The sequence below is a fragment of the Miscanthus floridulus genome, unplaced genomic scaffold (assembly GCF_019320115.1).
Source record: "Miscanthus floridulus cultivar M001 unplaced genomic scaffold, ASM1932011v1 fs_776_4_5, whole genome shotgun sequence".
Taxonomy (NCBI): Eukaryota; Viridiplantae; Streptophyta; class Magnoliopsida; order Poales; family Poaceae; genus Miscanthus; species Miscanthus floridulus.
In genome coordinates, this window is record NW_027097261.1 from 1 (window position 1) to 7,647 (window position 7,647).

Below are 7,647 nucleotides of genomic sequence, written 5' to 3' on the forward strand. Positions count from 1 at the left end.
GCAAGAAGAAACGGTGTGATACCCCTGCAAAGTATGCACCGGTTTGTTTTACACATGAATATCATACCTCTTGTATAAATAAAAGATTAGAAGACCCTTAATTTATATCGTTTCCTGTATAACTTGTCTGATGGTGCATGCTAGTAAACAATTCAGATGTCACTGCATAAAGCAGGGGAGTTGACGGAGAGAAGTGCAAGAAACAAACCAGGCCATGGATGTTGATACGCCCATACCCCTGCTTGCTTGACCATCTGTCTTATAATGTACCCATAGTTGATATTTAAATGCATCTCTAAATGTTTAGCAGGGGTGAAACATTTAGCTCGTGTAATGGCGCGAGAGTAGGCTTAGGTAAACCGGGTAATTAGCCGGGATGTAAAACTCTCTCCTCTATCACTGAAAACCGTTCGTTCAAAAAGAAAATAGAAATGCATGCACTTGAGGATCAACAGGAACTGCATTCTGGCCTGCCGAAACTTGGAGTCAGTAGCTATGCAAATTTTTGCCTCTCATGGACGCCCGTTGTTTTTTTTAGATTGGTCAATAATGTCAAACTGTGTCACAATGTGTCTAGAACTTTGCGAGTGACTTTATAGCTGTGTCTATCCCTTTGTAATAATTTTGGACTGATGCCTTATCTTTGATAATGTTGATTAATGATATGAGATTACACCGAACAATTCCCATTATCTAAAAAATTAAATAGAAATATAAAGTGGTAAAAAGAGGAGGCTCTGTCACTCCTCTGAGATCTCTAACTGTGTACCCACGTGCACGCCATGGTCCTTAGGATTTTGGAGGGCCCTGTCCTGCTCAGCAGCTTAGGATATGATGAGCACTTAGCATCTTTTTTTTTTTTTTTTTTGAGCCTGAGCACTTAGCATCTGAAAAGCGGTATAGAGAGTTCTTTCAAAAAAAAAAAAAGCGGTATAGAGAGACATGTACGGCCTATGGGCTAAGGCCCATGGTAACAAATCGCAGCGTTAACAGATGTAGCCCAATACAACCCCGTTACCCCTCCCCTCCCCTCGTAGGCTCCTAGCGGGATCGCCTCGCGGAGTCGCAAAAATCAATGCCGCCGCCCCCGTCCTCTGCTCCTCGCACCAGCGTGCTCCGCCCCAACCTCTCGCGCGCCCCTGCCGCCGCATCTGCCACCCCTGCGGCGACTCCTACTGCCAAGGCAACCCCGCCTCTCCCGCAGCAACTCCGGCCAAGCCCAAGGCCCTCGCTTGGACTCCCACTGCCAAGGCACCAAAGGCCGCGCCCCTGCGCCCGTGCCCCAAGATGCTCGTCGCGGCACCGGCCCAGCCCCGGAGACCAAGAGCATACAGACCTTTGCGCCAACCAAGGAGGAGAAGCCATCCTCTTCCTCCAAGGACAAGAAGAAAGAAGAACAGGTACCACTCACGCCGCGAACCAAACACATAGCGTTTACAGTTCCCCTGTAATAGCTAGCGCCGGCAACTAATTGCATTAGCGTTCCCATACGCATTGCTGAACCAAACAACATCTTAGGCTGAGGTTGATCAAAACGTTCCTCTGCTACAGTAGTACTGCTTGTTGCATATGAGCATATTTCGATGAGTCCTGTGTATGATGGATTCAATATGACAATATACCACCCTTTTCAGTTTGCATGCCTTACCTCGCTAGTACTACTTCTGTTGACCTAGTACAGAAGAAGCCTTAAGTTTTAACACCAACTTGCCACACAATCAGTGATGGATGAACAGAAAAAAGCACGATAAATATTTGACTGGAAAATATGTCTTAGAAAAATGTTATGTAAGATGTCTTAAACTATACATGTTATCTCTGTAACAAGTCTTTCGATTGCCTAAGAATATCTACATAATAAGCCTGAACTAAAACAATCTAAATGTTTGTGATCATGCAGATCCTGCAGCAGCAAACAGAAGAAGACATGATAAGCGAGTTACTTGATGACATTCTACTCTTGATCTTGGAAAATGTCAACTTAACAACATCAGTGAGGGCAGGCATCTTGTCCACACGATGGAGACACCTTCCTTGGCTGCTCAGACAACTCAGCATACATATCAAGGACTTCCTTCGTGAACCGTATGACCATGACCATCCCGCAGTGGATGACATTGAAAAAGCAATGCCATCTCTAACAGAAGCAGTTAGGAGTATGTTGGCACCGACTCGCAGAAAGTCTGTTATAACAAGGCTTTGCATTTCATTCTTCGTAACCAGTGGGTACTCAAACGAGGTTGGTCATCTTGTTAATGAAGCTATTGAAAATGGAATCGTAAAAGATATAGAACTCACATGTGGCGTTCAGATGATGCCTACCACTCTTAGCGAGGAGGACATGGCAAACCATGCGGATGGTGTGATTATTTTCTTTCGAAACTATCCTAATGTATATTGTTGCCTCACAAGCCTCTCCCTTTACAATGCAGATTTGCTGAATCGGATCTACATAATCTCCTTGCAAACAAGTGCACACAATTGCGTTATCTTTATCTAAACTATTGTGATACTGGCTTTTACACAACATTCAAGATTGATGTGCCAGACTCAAAACTCAGTGTGCTAGAGTTTTCTCATTGTACTTTTGATCGAGTTGAGTTGTTTTGCCTTCCAAAGCTAAAGCAACTCATATGTGGCTTTTGGTTATGTCCATGTTTACCCATGACTTTGGGATATGTCCCATGCCTTAAGTAGAATTCTATGGAGCATTAACGGTTCATAGTGAACCATTCAAGTGTTTCTATGTGGCACATCATGCATAGATTCTCTAACATTGGATTTTTTTTGGACGAAAGGTAATACATATTCATCTTCTGTAATTATGATCATCATTATTTGATGTCATTTCTTTTCCTTTGTATGCGTGCAAAATTCGATGCGAAGTTATTCTCATACTGTGTTTTATGTGTATGTATGGCTTCCTTAACAAAAATAGTGTGACAGATCTGGTTCATGGATTCTCTCTGAATATGTAGTTTGTAGAATAAGATAAAGTGGTTTAAGGTTTTCTGTCCAAAAAATAGGAACAAGTTGGCTCTCTCAAGTATCCTTGATCTAATAACCCTAGCTAGAGCTCCAACAGTTCATGCCTAAATCCACATTCTGGAGCTGAAGCGCTTCTGTTATCAATGATTCATAATGAACATAGTTGGTCAATTACATTCAAAACATTAAGTTTCTTACTTTCTTCTCTCATCTCTGCAGATTTGGTTACAACCGAAAAAGGATCAACTTCGCTCAGGATTTAGCAATTTGAGGCAATTGTATCTACATGATATTTTTGTTGGATTTGGCCTTATGTGGACAACGACGCTTCTTGAAGCTGCGCCATCCCTTGAGATACTCAGAGTTGAGGTAGTTTTGCTTGTTTTGTTATTCTTTAATTTAGAAAAAAAAAATATTAAAGAAAACAATCTAGTGACCTTTATAGGTTTGTTTAATATATGCATTCATGGGAGATATAATCCTGAATTTTGCATTTAAGTGTAATTATTTCAATAAGTGATCTTTATAGTTTAATTTAGTATGCATTCATGGGAGATGATAAGTGAGTTCTCTCTGACAAATAGGGCCCTGTATCATCCAATTGAAGTCTTGCATCATTTTCTTTATTTTGGGTTATCTAATTTTTTCCTCATGTTGGCTGGAAAGCGACACATCATTATATTGAGAAGGAAGGAACGCAAGAAAAGAACATAACATGCAAGTTCAAACTAAAGGCTTATGATGTGCCACTGAAATTTGGGACCACCATTCAAGGGTGGTGCAATATTTGAAGTGCTTTAATTGAATAATTGGTCTATAAACCACTTGTTGTATTAGTTAGAGGGTTACCAATTGGCTATAATGGTTTTTTTTCACGCTGAATAGATGTCACTCCCCTCATCTTGCATATGCTTAGAGGTAGTGGTTGCTTTTTCAGGGTGACCCTCTGTCACCCATGCTGTTCATACTCGCCATGGATCCACTGCAACGACTGCTAGACATGGCAACACAGCACGGCGTACTCACCACTCTGCCCCTGGCAGCGGCAAGATGGAGAACATCCATGTACGCTGACGATGCAGTAATCGTCATCAATCCTCTCAGAGAAGACCTCGAGGCCATCACGGCCATCCTGCATGAATTCGGCATAATCTCGGGCTTACATATGCAAAAGAGCTTAGTCCACCCGATCAGATGCCAAGACATTGACCTCGATCACGTCCTGGCCTCCTTCACAGGAACAAGAGCACCATTCCCGTGCTGCTACTTGGGACTGCAACTGCATACGAGATCCTTGCAGAAAGTCCACGTACAGCCTCTAATTGAGCGCATTGGACAAAGGCTGCCGGGATGGAAGGGCAAAATGCTGAACAGAGCAGGCAGGCACACTTTGGTCACCATGGTCTTATCTTCAATGCCCACCTACCACCTAACCGTGTTCCCGCTAGCGGTTTGGGCAAGGAAGAAAATTGACAAGATATGAACATCATTTCTCTGGAAAGGAGAGGAGAATGCTAATGGGGGTCACTGCTTGGTCAATTGGCCAACTTTATGCATGCCCAAGGACTTGGGGGGCACGGGAGTGCCGGACTTGGAAAGATTTGGGAGAGCGCTGTGCCTCCGTTGGCTATGGCAGGAGTGGACAGATGACTCCAAACCATGGGTGGGAACAAAAGTACCATGTAAGGACATTGATCGCCTCCTGTTCAACGCCTCCACCACGATCACAATCGGGAACGGCCACAAAGCTCGGTTCTGGCATCACGCCTGGCTAGAAGGTGAAGCGCGTAGATATCTGGCGCCTAACCTGTTCAAGCTGGCACGCAGAAAAAACAGGATGGTCAGCTAGGAATTACACAATGGGAGTTGGATCAGATCGCTGCGGACGCGAATCACAACAGCTGCACAAATCTGAGAATTCATCGACCTGTGGATCAGGTTGCTAAATGTGCAGCTGCAGGAGGATGTGCAAGACTCAGTCACTTGGAAGTGGACGGCTGATGGAATTTACTCCACTCACTCGGCATATAGGATACAATTCCGAGGTTCACATCGGAAATTTCAGCATGACCTCATCTGGAAGGCGCAAGCAGAAAACAAATGCAAAGTCCACGCCTGGATCCTCATGCATGATAAACTCCTAACGGTGGATAATCTACAGAAGAGAGGATGGCCGCATCAGGAGCACTGTGTCCTGTGCAATGGGCCTCTGAAGACAGGAGTGCACCTCTCTTTACTATGCCCTTTCGCAAGAGCTGTTTGGGACCAAGTGCTGTCCTGGGAAAACTTCAGCGTCCAACTCCCACAGTAAGACCCCACAGGCTATCCAAATGGTGGGAGGAGGCAGCAAGCAAGGTGCCAAAGCAGGATCAAAGGCGGTTCAATGGAATCCTCATTTACATTGTATGGAACCTATGGAAGGAGAGGAATAGGAGGATCTTCGAAAACGAGCACAAAACGGTCCAGCAGGTGGCCTCATTAACAAAAGAGGATATCATGCAAAGACGCAGGGCTGTATCTTTTGATGGGTAAACACCATTAGCGGTGCGACATGCATGTCCTGTTCTGGTCCTAGGACCATAGTGTTTGACGCCAATGGGTGCCTTCTGTACATAAACTTCTTTTTTCCTTACTTAATTGAGCGGTAGAGCTCCTACCTTTTATTTAAAAAAAAAGTAGTGGTTGCTTTAATTCCACCTTGCGAAAAGGAGCAACATTTTACACCAAAATGCTTGGATAATAGTATAATATGCACTTATGATCCACATCCACCTACTCTTTAATCAGCTTAATCTACTGGAAAAACTACAACAATTAAGGATCTTTGATCATAGTACACACAAGAACATTTAGATTCGTCTCAAAAACAGTGGTGGAATTGTTTAAAAGGGTGATTGTTTCCTCCGTCCCGAGACTCCTGAATGGTATATATATAAATCAGTTTGGACTTTGGAGTTAGTAATAAGTAGCCACTTCCTATAATTGTATACAGTGTCACCACAGAGGGTAACTGCAAAGAAATGGTGGTACATGGGATAACTAAACCCACTGCCCAAAGTGGTGCTGTGATTGTGGCATTGTGCACATATTGGTTACTGTCCTCAATTCCATTACTTCCTTGCATATGAAGAATTATGACTAGTGAATAGAAAAGCTTTAGTTTATTTTTATTTATTTATTTAATAAAAGGCATGATTGTGCTTCATCCATGTAGGTATATGACCACCAGCGATGCGAAGACGAAGAGAAAAAGAAGCAGATTTATGGAGAAAGAACTAATGCACCTTGGGAGGTATCAAAGGCTTCGCCCCCACCACACTCCTCACTGGAAGAGCTCCAACTCTTTGGTTTCAATGGAACAGAGCAACATATGGCATTTATAGGAGCCGTGATGGAGCGAGCTTCTAACTTGCAGGCAGTTGTTCTGAAGGAACATTACTGCGAGTCCTGTGATGCGGTCGTTATTCCTAATTCTGTCGAATGTGGATTTCCAAAGAACAAGGACGAGCAGGATAAGATAAGGAACCTGTTCACCTCCTGTGCCCAAATAATTTTTAGGAAAGACGACTTTTCCAGTGTTTGAGGGTATTCTTTACGCTGCTGAGCTTGTGGGAGGTGCGGTGCGGAATAAAAACTGTGGTGGGAAGGTGTCGGTGTCTGTCACGTACTTTTCCATCCACCTGGCGGAGTCAGTCTTTTCTCCATTTTGTGTGGTTTCGAGATGAGAAGAGATACCTAAGAACTATATATATATATACTTCTATCATTTGTTCCCCCCTCATAGCTTTGATTGTTGTGTTGCCTTAAATTTTCATACAATGCCAGTATGCCACGCTGCGATCTTTGTCCACCCTTTTAAACGGGTAAATTTTATAGAGCTCAGAAAACTACATGAAAAAGATAGGAGGCTGGAAAAATTTGTTGCTTTGTGGTTGTATCTGTTCTATCTAGAAGCATAGAAAAAAGTTCGTCACATGGACCTCTAACTAGCATCTGTGAAAACAGTATTCGTGTAGAAACGTCTCTATGTAAGGATGCACATGCATGCAATCCAATTTAATCCTCTTCTATTTTTAACGATATTTTTCAACAAAGCATCCAATTTAAAAATAGTTTCCATCATTAGAATGTCGTATTTTCTTTTGCAGAATTTGAAATCTTATGAATATATATCTTTTTGAAATATTTTAAATTTGTAAATTTACAAGTGTTATACCATGAGCGCGAGCACAGAAAAATCATGATAGTTCTCTTCTTTTCTAAAATTGGAATCACCGCATGTTTGTGTGAAAGGTTCTGTTCATAGAATCTCTTCCATTAGGGATAAATACTAAAATTTGGTTGCATAGAAATATGTTGACACGTTCATAGTAGTTTTAAGTTTCTTGGTATTCTCTAAAATTTTAAATTTGAATAGCGCGAGTTCGTGTGATAGCTATGGTTGTATAAACTCATGCGGTCAGGTATTTCTATTTCTATATAATATTAAAGAGTAGGTATGTCTATTTCTATGTAATATTAAAGAGTGAAACATTTCTTTCAACCCGATTATATACCATAGTTTTAGGTAGTGTACATATGAGTGGCAGAGTGGGTTTATCAAACCGCTGGATATGCTCTGACACGGCAAAAAGGTACAGTCACACAGCACCTAAAACT

At 42.3% G+C, this 7,647-nt stretch overlaps 1 pseudogene; it reads left to right on the forward strand.

Moving 5' to 3' along the window:
- Window positions 1–1,037: 1,037 nt before the first annotated feature.
- Window positions 1,038–6,722, forward strand: LOC136533065 (uncharacterized; annotated as a pseudogene).
- Window positions 6,723–7,647: the final 925 nt, after the last annotated feature.